The sequence below is a fragment of the Gracilinanus agilis genome, chromosome 6, assembly GCF_016433145.1.
Source record: "Gracilinanus agilis isolate LMUSP501 chromosome 6, AgileGrace, whole genome shotgun sequence".
NCBI lineage: Eukaryota > Metazoa > Chordata > Mammalia > Didelphimorphia > Didelphidae > Gracilinanus > Gracilinanus agilis.
Window position 1 is genome coordinate 170,752,071 of NC_058135.1, and position 13,435 is coordinate 170,765,505.

The 13,435-nt window shown below is 35.7% G+C and overlaps 1 protein-coding gene across 1 annotated transcript in view; it reads left to right on the forward strand.

Annotated features, from left to right (window-relative positions):
- The first annotated feature begins 12,238 nt into the window (after positions 1–12,238).
- Positions 12,239–13,435, forward strand: part of GNPDA2 (glucosamine-6-phosphate deaminase 2) — a 34,737-nt gene continuing 33,540 nt past the window's right edge. Inside the window, exon 1 of the mRNA XM_044682328.1 lies at positions 12,239–12,270. The gene's annotated coding sequence lies outside the window, so the exon portion shown is untranslated. The remainder of the gene's footprint in view (positions 12,271–13,435) is intronic.

A 13,435-nucleotide genomic window follows, 5' to 3' on the forward strand; every position in this document is an offset into this window, starting at 1 on the left:
CCAAGATCTAATGTTGTTGCATATAAGTAGGTATTCACTGAAGTTATCTGCTTACCAGGGTCATTAGGAGCTGAGAAATGAAAGCCAGGTTCTTTAGTTCTTTAGTGCCATTTATTAAATACTTAACCTTGAACAACATATAATTAGCATTAAATATGTAGTTCACATTTTCTCAATTCAATCCAATAATTATGACAACCTAAAAAGGGCAGGGTATCATGTTAGAAATTTGTAAAAAGAAATAAAATTTTATTTTCAATATATTCCCAAAATGAATTAATTTGAAAAATATCAGTCAACTTTTAGACTACATATAAAACTATGTCTGGTTTGGAGGGTTTTTTTAATATCAAAAGGTAAGTTTATACTAAGAAAATCTATGGCAGTTCTGTTTAACTAAAATTTAAAACACATTACCTATATTCTGTATTTGTGTAAGTTATTCTTCTTGTGTGAAGTATCCGAGAGAAATAAGTGTGTCAGGATTATTTCTTTTCTGTAAAATAAATTTCTTCATAAAACATCTCTCATGGAAGAATCTTTGAACCTTAGCCACTATTTGATATAAAGGTAGAAAGCTGCCCATTTCAATTTTAAAAAAAACAAAACACCTGCCTATGGACAAGTGGTCATATTGTTTTCTGATCCAAATGTGAAGAATCAGTACAGAATTTAAATGAAGTAGCTACTCTCCACTTTGAATTTCCTGCCTTTTAGTTTTGTCTTGATTTTGGCCCTTAGGTATATTCTTTTGGACATAATCTCTCAACTCTGAATTCATATAAATCCTTCCCATGGAGTAAGAACAGTATCCAGTTATGTTCATATACATCATTTTGTTAAGTCATTTCCCAATCACTGAGCATACATTTGTTCCTATTTGTTCTCTCATATAATGATGTTATGCATATTCTTATGTAAGGGTTAAATGGTAAAAGTTTGATGAAAGTGAGGAGGGCAGTTGAATAAAACACTTAGTTTAATTTGAGAAGAAGTACAGGTAGAAAATAGAAAGGAGGAAACAGAGATTATTGTTCTAATACCTTATGACTATACCTAAATTCCTAATACTAACTAAAATTTCTAAAACCCTAATTCTCTCTTCTGAGTACAGGTTCTTCTTGCCTGGCCAGACCAGGCCTATCTAACCTACATTATCTAAAATTGATTCATTAACTACCTATGCTGCACTAGTAAATCAACAGCCACTACCCATAACCTCCTTAAATCCATTTCTACCAACTGTCAGTAGTAAAACTGCCAGTAGCCCTTTGACTCAGAGACAAACCCCTCCTCTCTTGAGATCCGAAGGCAAAAGCCCCCTAAATGCCAACTGTTCCTTCCTTATTCCCCCTTGTCTCCTAGGTAACGGAATCTTCAGCTCACAGGCATCTTTCAGTTCTGCTCTTAGAAATCCTGCACTCTTGCCTTATAAAGAGACAGAGGGAGAAATTAAGAAAATCCCTCTACACATATATGTGAATCCTTTCTCACTATCATTAATCTCCTTGCATATCCCTTCTCATGACTAAAAGTATATAAATAATTTAGTAGTTTTTCTTGCATAATTCTTAATTGTTTTCCAAAATGATCAGTCTAATTCAGTTGCATGAACATGACTATCTTTTAGCCTTTGCAAAGAGTTTTTCTCTTTACTGAAAATAAGATAGATGTGTGGTGTAACCTAAGTGTTTTAATGTACATTCCTGTAAAAGTTAGTGCCATTAAATAATTTTAAAAAATGATTGTTGGCAGGTTGTATTTCTTCTTTTAACAAGTATTCATACCCTTTACTTGTCTAGAGTAGAACACTTTAACTTTATCAATTTATGTTGATTATCTAAAAATTTTTAAATGTCAGGTTTTTATTAGATATTTTTGAAGCAAAGTTCTTCTCCCTTTTAATCTACATCCTTTCTCATTTCTGGCTTCATCAACATTCTTTGAGAAAAAGTTTTTCAATTTTATATTATCATTTGTTATCTTCTATCTAATTATGAACTTTCTCTGATCTATAGTTGATAAAGAGGTAAAATTGCATTATCCTATAATTTTTATACTATGATTTTAATATTTAGATTTGGAATTTGTGGTGTTATATTATTTAAGATACTGGTTTAAGTTTATTATTATTCTTTGCCAACTACTTCTTAACTTTCACAGCAGCTCTTTTAAAATACATAATCCCCTGATGAGTAGATAGTTTTGTTCATTTGTTTTTAGATCTTTCTTACCTTACTTATTGCATTCATTAACTTTTGTATCTTTATGTAATATATAAAATAAAAAGTACCTTCAATAGCTACATTTTTTGTAAAATGGTTTTGTTATACCTAAAAGCACTGAGCTTCATTTTTCATCTTTTTTATTGTCTTCCTTGATATATTTTAGCTTTTAGCCAACCAAATGTATTCTGGTATTTTGTCTGATTCCATAAAAATATTCCCCTAATAATTTGGATAGTCATTCTCTACTATATAATGTGGCCTTGAGATACATATTTTCTATCTCACAGTATATTTAAGTCTTGTTTTATTTCTGTAGCTACTGTTAAAGGATTTGTGTCAAAATTGTATCTTCTTCTGGTCCCTCTGACAACTTCGCCCTTCTAATCAGTATAGCAAATAAGTTTATAAGCAACCACTATAAAGAAACAATAGCAAAAAGTAAGATTGCAAAGGGGAACCTATAAGTCATATATACACTGCCCCAAGGATAAAAGGAATATAATTTATAAACTATCTCATAAATTAATGAAAAATCACATCCCGTTAATATGAACTAAATAAAGGGAAGGTTTTGCTGCCAGAGCCTTTTAATCCTATGATATGTAAATCTCGGATAAATTCCACACATCTTCAGTAAGACTAGCAAAACATCAAAAGTTACTGATAACTGAGATTTGGATATGTTAACTTCAAAGTTTTATTGACAAATTTGAGATTATTTGAAAACATTAATGATCTAACACCAAATGGCATAGATAAGAGTCTAAGTCTCCTATATAATAATATTACATATAAATATTATACATAAAATGTTAACATAGTATGTCTCCTAAAATATATATATAAAAGACCTCAAATTCTTGCCTCTAGAGCACTTGTTTATCTTCATATGGGTCCATTATATCTAGTATCCTCAAGTCTAATTCATAAGTACATGAGTTATTTTCTGAACCCCTTCTTCTCCTATCCATTCTCTTCCCCAATGCTGCCTGCCTTTCTTTGCCACCCTATCCCAGTCCCCATGCCATCTGCCCCTTTATTCCTTGTGCTTTCTGTGCCATTTCCCCCTACATCCTCTGTGTTGTAATGGAGGATTATTAAGAATGTAATCTAAACGGTTTTGTGGGTTCACAATGGGTTGAAGGAGAGACAGGAATGTCTGATGGTCTGGACCAGGGGTCCGCAACGTATCGCTCGAGCCATATCTGGCTCTTTTGAGGGCCAGATATGGCTTTCTGCAGGAGCCATAAAGTCAATTTTTTTTTCAGTCACTGTGACAGGAACGCGCACTGTGAGCACTGGCTGGCTCTCACGAAATTACATTTTAAAAAATGTGGCGTTTATTGCACTCACTGCCAAAAAGGTTGCCAACCCCTGGTCTGGACCAAACAGGATAGGAAGACCAGGGTTTACTGCCAAGCTATTAACTGTCACAAGAATGGCAGTTTGGCCAACAGTCACTTAGCTCACCTAGGTTAGGGCCTATGTAACCAGCAGGCAACAGGTAAAAGTTGTAACAGTTTTAATTAAATAAGCAAATAAACAAGGATGGGTATTAGGGATTCTACTTTTAACAACTAAGGACAAACCACAAGGTCAAGGGAGGGACTTAACTACACTATTCTATTGACCTAAGCCAGGCAGGGCCCAAAGGAAGCAGTATTGAAGTCAAAGGGGAAAAGCTCCTCCAAACCTGGTTCCCCAGGTATGGTCAGCTCAACTAATGGGCCTGAGGATAGCTTTCAATTGGGATATCACAGTAAATCCAAGGATGATCTCAGGATGCCAGGAGCCAACTCCACCAGGACAGGTGACCCAAGGTACCCAGGTAGGGAGACAGAGTTTGCAATGCTGTCCACCAGATCACAAACCACTTCCCCACTTGGTGCTGCTCTGCAGGTCTGTTTCCACTGCTGAAAGCCTCCACCTCTCTCAGGATCCCAAGGAATCTAGATGCAGTTTTCCCTAACTCTGAGTTCTCCCAGGGTTAGCAACAATTATGTCCCCAATCACTATGGAATCTCTCTCCCCCGAGTCCAAGCCCCACTTCCTGCTTCTTCATTCCTTCTTGGAATTCTCCAGTCCTTCCTGCCAGGTCCATATAAACTATATATAACTAATACTAAATAATCTTCCTCACAACAATGTCTAATTAAAGTGTGACAGCCTCACTTCACTTCTTGCTGCCATCATGGTCTTTTCCAGCCAGGCCTATTTCATAATTTTAAAAACTAATTAGCAATTGAGGGTTGTGTGTATATATTATATATTTGTATATGTGTATGTAAGCATGTATTTGTTGTTTTTCTAAGATTCTCTAAGTAAACCAATAAATAATCTGCAAATATGTAGAACTGTGATCATTGTGTCTCTTCTTTCCTTGTGTTTATTCCTTTAATTTCCTTTTCTCCTCTTGTTGCTATAGTTAGCATTTCTACTTCTAATAAAAATAATTGAGGCAGATGATCACAAAAATATTTAGACTTATATGAGGTCATGCAAAGTGAAGTGAGCAGAACCAGAAAAACATTGTACAAATAACAATAATATAAGGTGATCAACTGTGCATGGCAACTATTATCAACAAGGCAAGGTTCCAGGACAACTCCAAGGGACTCATAATAAAAAAGGCTATCCACCACTATAGAAGGAACAGATGGAGACTGAATGCAGAATAAACTATAACATTCTTCATTTCATTTCCTCCATGAATTTTTGTCTGGTGAAGCAATGTTTCTTGTTTCACAACACGACAAACAGGGAAATATACATTTTATGATAATACAACTGATATCATATTACCTGCCTTCTTGGGGAGGGGAGAAGGACTGAAATGAAGAGGGAAAATTGTTTCTATATGTAAAATTTTAAATTTAAAAATTGACTTAAAAATAATAATAGCAGAGACTACTGTCATCACTTAAAATCCTTTTTTTAAACCATTACCTTCTGTTCAGTTGTAAAAGCTAGGCAATTGGATTTAACTCACTTGCCTGGGGTCACATAACTAGGAAGTGCCTGAGACAAAATCTGAACCCCAAGACCATCTCCGGGCCAGACTCTAACTACTGAGCCACCTACCTACCCCTTCAGTTCTAATCTTATAGGGAAAGCTTTTGGCATATTCCTGTTAGGAATAATGCTAAACTTGTTTAAGTTTTTTCAGTCATATGAAGAAATATGTTTGTTAGCATGAATGAGTATTAATTTTATCAACAACCTTTTTTCTGTAACTTTAGACAAATTGCATTTATCTTATTATTTTTCCTAATATTGAACAATCCTTAAATTCCTTCTATGACTAATTTATTCATAGAAAATGCACAGTATGGTCTCTTTGCTAATATTTTAATTAATTTTGCATAAAATTCTATATTGTTCTAGTATTTTTCTCTTCTATAAGGACTATATTTGTATTATAAAAAAAGGAATTTGACTGTGTTTTTTACTTCTCCATTTTTGTTTATGTAGTACAAGTATTATTCTTTAAATGTTTAATATAATTTACTTAAAAATCCATCTATTGTTATTTCAAAATTTGAGATCACATTTATTTCTTATTCAAATTTTCATTTTCATTTTTAGTTTTGTAACATAAGTGGACATATCAGTTTCTAATAATTTTCTTGATTTCCTCTTTATTATTGTAAATTCCCCATTCTTATTTTTATCTCCCTTTATATTGTTAAGTTCAGCCTATTTACCTTCAAGTCACAACTTTAAATGTTTGTGTGTTTCTGCCCTCTTCCTTTTCCACTCATATTTTAAATACGTAAGCCAAATGGAAGAATGGTTCACTGTTTTTCCTTGGAGAGATAAATAAAGAATTGAGAGAGTTGGTTTTATCATGTATCCAATGGCAACAAAAAACATTATCTCATAGGTCACATCATCATCTTGTGTGGGAGTGCATGATAAGCATTTGCAAAAAAATATATAACATGTACAAACAACATCTGCTGCAAAGGATGATGAGCAAAAAAAAAAAAAAAATTCTATGAAGCCCTCGATAACACCCTCCATAAAAAGTTAACATATATTTTAAAACTCAGTTATTGCTATATGATTCCTTGAAAATTTTTATAGATAACCTTAATCACTACCTGTTGATTATTAATATCAAGGCATTAAATGCAGGGATATATACATGCTAGAGGTGTTTGCCACCACTATTATGAAGGATGTTCAGGGTAGGGTCCAAATGGAAGACATTGAAATCACTTTGGATGTTAAGACCCTCTAGATCAGTGGTGTCAAATTCAAATGGAAACCAATGGGTTTGGGGGAGGAGGAAACACTAAAGCGTACATGGGTATTTCTGTGGGCTTCATAATAACTTCAAAAAAAGACATTAATATTATCTATGTTTTAATTTATTTTTATTTACTCTGTTATTATTTCCCACTTTTAATCTGGTTCATGTGAATTCAATAGTGTAGTCCATGGGCATGTGTTTGATACCTCTGCTTCAGATGTTTCTGTTTTCAGATAATCTTGTGTACACTTTATCAAAAAAGGCCTCAAATATTATAGAGCCTTTATTATTGGCATTAATGATATCCATAATCACCAAAAACTGTTCTGCTTAACTACACTCACATGAAAAATCAAGTGGAAGAATGCCTATTGTCCAAAATGTGAAATGTAAATGCAAGTAAAAGGACAATGCATACATAGAGCTATGCCATTAATATAAATATCTTGGTATTACAGTAGTACAAATATCTTGGAAAGAAACTAAAATTGACAATGAGCTTGGTCCACAACTGAACAGAGTCAGAAGAATTACCTTCAAGAAATTTTATAGTGCTTTTATTGATCTCAATCTTCTCCCCACAACAATTCTTCTAATCTCTTTCTAACAATATTTTTCTGATGATGTTGTAAAGCTTTGAGTCTTGGAATACTACAGTTTCAGAAAAAAAAATTTAACTAAGATTTACCAAAAAGGATTTTCCTTGAAACAATCCTTTATCAGCTCTATCCATGAACCAGGAAAGACCTCCTTACTCTTCCTTTCCCAGGTCAGACCATGATTATTTTATTGAACTTCTACTATTACAAAATATACTTCACCAGACTAGACTAGATAAAAATGTGATTTATGATGCTCCCTTCCTAACTCTCAGTTCTTAATCAAAATGACCTATACTTATGGTTCACTAATTTCAAGAAAGAATAATTCTTTCTCCTACTGCCTTCTCCTTTTACAGTGAATACCATTCCAAGTATCCAAGCCCATAGATGACTTTTATCTTCTAAAACTCTTAGTGAGGGTGGTATTCCAAAGAGACAAGCATTAATACATCTAGCCCAACGGTTGGCAACCTTTTTGGCTGTGAGAGCCATAAACGCCTGTGGAAGGCGGAGGATGGAGGCGGAAGGTGCTGGAATATGGGGTAGGAGCTGAAGGGACCCCTGGGGCACATCCTGGGGCTCTGCCTGGACTGGCCAGTTGGGAGGTGGAGCCAGATATAGCTTGAGAGCCATACATTGCCAACCCCTGACCTAGCCCATTCAACATAATTGAACTTTTCTAACTTTATTTTCTCTGCTGCATTTGCATTTTGAAGAGTTCAATTTTTTTTTTACCCTTGTACTTCGGTGTATTGTCTCATAGGTGGAAGATTGGTAAGGGTGGGTCAATTTTGAAATAAATGCTAGCTAATGATTCCATAAGAAATCAAGAAACAACAAAACAAAATCAAAAAAAATAAAAAAATAAAAAAAGTGAAATATCTCTTTGGGAAAAAAATAGACATGGAAAATAGATTGAGAAGAGATCATTTAAGAATTATTGAACTGGGGGCAGCTGGGTAGCTCAGTGGATTGAGAGCCAGGCCTAGAGACAGGAGGTCCGAGGTTCAAACCCGGCCTCAGACACTTCCCAGCTGTGTGACCCTGGGCAAGTCACTTGACCCCCATTGCCTACCCTTACCAATCTTCCACCTATAAATCAATACACAGAAGTTAAGGGTTTAAAATTTAAAAAAAAAAAAAAAAGAATTATTGAACTACCTGAAAGCCATGATCAAATAAGGTGCCTAGACATTGTATTTCAAGAAATTATCAAGGAAAACTGTCTTGATATCTTAGAAGTAGAGCATAAAATAAAAACTAAATAAAATTAAACAATAAGAATTTTCCAATAACCTCCTGAAAGAGGTCACAAAATGAACACTCCCAGGAATCTAACAGCCAAATCCTAGCCCTGACTAGGATATAAGAAAAATCACAATTGCATGAGATAGTAATCTATCAAAAAAGAGAACCCAACTATATTAGAAATGAAAATACAAATTTGTTTTTTAAGATACACAGAGATAATAAGTTTGTTAAATCAAAATCTCTGTGGGTAGACTTTAAGTCCTCTGAAAATTCTCTTAAATTGATGGAACTTGAGTCTTGCCCTGTATAGAATATCAATTATTGGGAGTCTGATCTCTCTCTTCCTCACTAGTAAGACCATAGTAAATATATGTATTTCACAAAAAAAAAAAACAACTTGAAAACATAGAAGTTACTGCTTAGAATGAAACAGTAGTAAAAAAAATAGGAAAAGGCCCTGTCTTTTTAATTCAGGTGGGGTGATAATTCTACACACTGCAGAGCACAATGTTGCATTCAGTTCTGTGCTTTACATTTAGGAAAGGACCTGGATAAGCTGGAGAGCCACCAGAAGAATGCAACCAGGATGGTGAAGGGCTTAAGTTCATCTACCACAAAGATAGGTAGAAGGGATAAGGAAGATTTTTTTTTCCTAAAGAAAAGATTTAGGGAGGTCTAACTAGCTATCTTTAGGTTATTTAGTTGAGGAGACTTCCTAGAGAGAAAAATTCTTCTCCCAAGTCAGGTTAACATCTTCTTTGTAACTTAAAAGAGACTTAAAAGTTGCTTAAGGCAATGTTAGGTTATTTGACTTGCCCAAGATCTTTGAGGTAGTATGTGTGTAACTTAAGACTTGAATAAGAGATAAAATTAGATCTATTTGACTTGGCTACTTTCTATCCATAATGACAGTTTCTCAAGCATTTCCCAGGAAATGGTACACAATTTTTCTTTAAGATTTTTTTTTAACCTATGTCTTTTATATTGTTTACCTTTCCTCCTTTATCCCTCCCTTGTCATGTCTCAGATAGCCATCTTTTATAAATTATAATTTTTCTTTAAGTTCAATAAAGCCAATCCAAACTCTGAGGAAAAAAACACAACATATTATATACAATTTTCCATACCCATGTACTTCCATCTTTGCAAAAATTGGAGAGTGTTTTCTCATATTTCTTCTTAGAGGGCAAACTTGCTTATATTTTTGGAATATTCATATTAGATCTGTTGGGGTTATTTTCTTTCATTGGCATTATTGTTGTTATTGAGTATAATTTTTATAGCTCTGTTTTCTTCACTTTTCATTAGTTTACATAGCTGTAGCCCAGTAATATTCCATTAGATTAGTGTAGAACAACTTTTTAGTCATTCCTCAACTGATGGACATCTACTTTGTATCCAGTTATTCCCTACTTCAAAAAAATGCATCTATAAATATTTTATTATACTTTGGAGGGTTTCTATTTGTCAATGACTTCCTTAGGAATATATGCCTAGCAGTAATATTTCTGGGTAATTTTTGGATATTTTAATCACCTTATTTGCATAATACCCAATTGTTTAAAGAATGGGAATACCAATTCAAATTTTGACCAGTATTGAATTAGTGTACTTGTCTTTCCACTATGCACACACACACACACACACACATTTTCATCACCCTTTATTACTTTCAGGCAAAGTTAAAATTGTATCCTACAGATCTCCACAGACTGGCAAAAAAGAATCCATTCCCAAATTATCTTTATCCAACTTTATCTCTCACTCTTTCCCACCAGCTTGTCCTTCAAAATAATATCTTACTAACCCTCAGTTGAAACTACTTAGTAGACTATTCTTGGACCAGAGTTTTTGTAGTTCTGCTGCTGGACTTTTTGTTCAGATTCACAGTAGGAATGGAACTATTTTCAACTTTCTTTCTTTCTCCCAACCTACCTTCTATTTCTTTTTTTAAATGTTTTTAATCATTTAATTTAACTATTTTCCCCAATTACATATAAAAACAGTTCCCAACATTTTTCAAAGAATATTGAGTCTCAAATTCTTTCCCTTCCTCATTCCCCCCGAACCCCTACTCCCTTAGAGATGGTTAACAGTTTCATATAGATCCTACACATGCAATCATATAAAATATTTTTCCACATTAATCCTTTTATGGAAGGAAACTCAGAAAAAATTAAGAAAGAAAGCTTTCATCTCAATTTATACTCAGTTCTTTTTCGCTGAAAGTAGGCGGTATTTTTCATCATGAATCCTTTAGGATAGTTTTGGGTCATTGTATTTTTGACAATAGCTGTTATTCACAGTTGTTCACTATAAAGTGTTCCTATCACTACTACCTTCTCTTTCAAGATACAAATAAATCCCTACCTCCTCCATTAAATCTTTTTTTTTTAAACCATTACCATCTGTCCTAGTATCAATTCTAAGACAGAAGAATGGGAAGGACTAGCGTCTTGCCCAGGGTCACACAGCTAGGAAGTGGCTGAGGTCAAATCTGAACCTAAGTCATCCTGACACCAGGCTTGATACTCTAAACATTCTACTACCTAGCTAGCTTCCCCTCTCTAAATCTTAACTGACAATTGTCTGCCATTCTTTAGGTGTTTTCCCTAGAAAAAATTTACTACTATCCACTGCTTCACTTTGCCTCACAAATAAATAACTGAACCAGTTCAGGAACATAATCAGTTATGAAAAATTTTACTAGATCTTTGAATATCTAGTATTCCTCTGTACTTCTCAGTGTCACTAAATACCAGAGCTAGATTACTACTTACAAGCCGGGTGGGCAAATCATCTGACTTCTCTGTGCCTTAACTGCATCTATAAAAGAAAGAATTTTGCCCACTTTGACTCTAAATACAACAATTTCTTGTGAAGTATTTATCTTCTGCGGGACACTGTGCTAAATTGTGAAAGAGAAAAAGCAAAAAGTCTCTAACTTAAAGTAGTTTATAGAATGTAATCCTATAAATCTTATGATGGGATAGATCACAAGGTCCGAACCCTCCATCTTCCAATTGATAGAATTTTAGGAAGACAAGTTTAAATCCTGCCTCAGATAACTTATTATGTGTGTGACTTTAAGGCAGGTCACTTGGCCTCAAATGTTCCTCAGTGCAAAATAGATTAGTAGAGACCGGCCAGCCTCTGAATTTAGGAAAATCTGAGTTCAGAATCAGCCTTAGCTCAAACCATTTGCTTCAGTTTCCTCATTTTTAAAATGGGGGTAATAATAACTCCCGCATCCCTGGGATGTTATGATGAGTATTGTGCCTGGTATATAGTAAACATGATATTTAAAATGTTAGCTATTATTATGATGATATTGCTTTGCAACAGTAGCTCTATAAATGCTAGCTATTATCATCAATAACAATAATCTTTTATTTCAATTTTCTCATCTGTAAAATGAATTAATAACACCCATCATAGGCATTTTTGTGATTATGAAATGGGAAAACATGTAAATTTCTTTTTAATTCTAAAGTGTTGTTCTGTTACTGTCATTATACACGGAAAAAAACAAGTTCCACCTTACATAGATGGAAAAAGAGGGCCGAGTTTAGAGACCCAGTTCTTTGGATATCCCAAGTCGCTGTGATGCTCCAAGCTGGGTCCAAACAGGGTTAGAGCTTCTCAGCAAAAGACGATAAAAGCTTACCAAACAAAACCGCCTTGGGTCAAGATCCAGGTCCTGATTGGCTGTTTCTCTCTTCATCCCTTGAGGAGTTGAAAGAGGTGGTGCGCATGCGCATGGCATCCGCGGCGCGCTGCTCCTCCGTCCCTTCCTGCTGCTCCTCTCTCCATCCGGGTCTCCAAGGTTCCGGCCCCCACCCTCTCCTGGGTCGCTCCCTTATCCCCTTGCTCCCCACCTCAGGCGAAGGCTAAGCTCCGCCGGGGGGGTGGTCCTCTGGGACCGGTTCCGGCGGTGAGTCCTGTGGGGCTGAGACGGGGTGGGTCACGGGTACGGCGTGGGAAGTGAGTGGGGCCTCCCGAGCCGGGCCTCAGTTTCTCGTTATTGAAATGGGTCCTGGCGCCTTTATCCCTTGCTCTCTCAGGCATCGAGTCTCGCACTCCACACCCCTCTCGGGCTCGTGGGGCTTTTCTCGCTGAAGCCGAGAAAATGTTGGACTCTGAGTCAAGCAACCCAAGTTCTAGCCTAACCTGGACCCTTCTTTTGCTGTGACTCTCCTGGGCAACTACAGCCCTATGTCCTCGGGGAACTTGCTTTTTTAAAAAGTACTTCGAGTCGGTCTATTATTTGGCCCGGCTAACTAAGGGGATGGGCGTAAAGTGCTTTCTCCTTGTGGGGTGGTGTAAATGTGAGCTCTAGTAGCCCTAGTAGTTTGAGTCTCAGCCTAACTGCTGCTGCTCCCTTAGGGGAGGAACACCTTACCCAGCTATTCTTCCCGACAACTTGAAAAACGAATTCTAGTAAGAGAAAGAACCCTTAAATTTAGGATAACTGGGCTGTAGTCCTGAGCTGTGCTGCTAATAGGTATGTGTAAGTTTGCCTCTTTATCTGCAAAATGATAGAGCAGAATGATAGTCTTAACAAAACTCTGGAGGATGATGCGCCAAAAGGGGTGGGGATGGGGGAGGGATGTTTGTGGTCCCAGGGAAATGCACCAGGTAAAACTCTAAAAGGTAGGGATGGGGGAGTGAGTTGTAGATTTGAGCTCTCTGTACCATGCTGAGAGTATTTTAAAGTGTCTGCTCAAGAGACTTACACAAATATGCTATACATTTTTCCTTTTTACGGTTATTTCATTGAATCCCCTTATTATGGTCCTCCCAATAGATGCAGATTTATCCTTCATCTCACAACAGCCCAAGTATTTCTAATTTTGTTGTCAGAAGTCTTCTGCTACTAAGATGGAGGTAAATTTTTGGAGAGGCCATGTTGATCCTTGTAACTAACCTTGTGATTTATTGTATCATCATTGGCACAGTCAAAATATTTGACTTAGAACGCCAGTCAGTACCTAATGAAGTAATTGTTTTCCAAGATTAAGTTGAAATATTTAGCCACTATTTGTAATTCACTTTAATGATCATCTGATATAGTCCATATTCCAGTCCAGGAATAATCA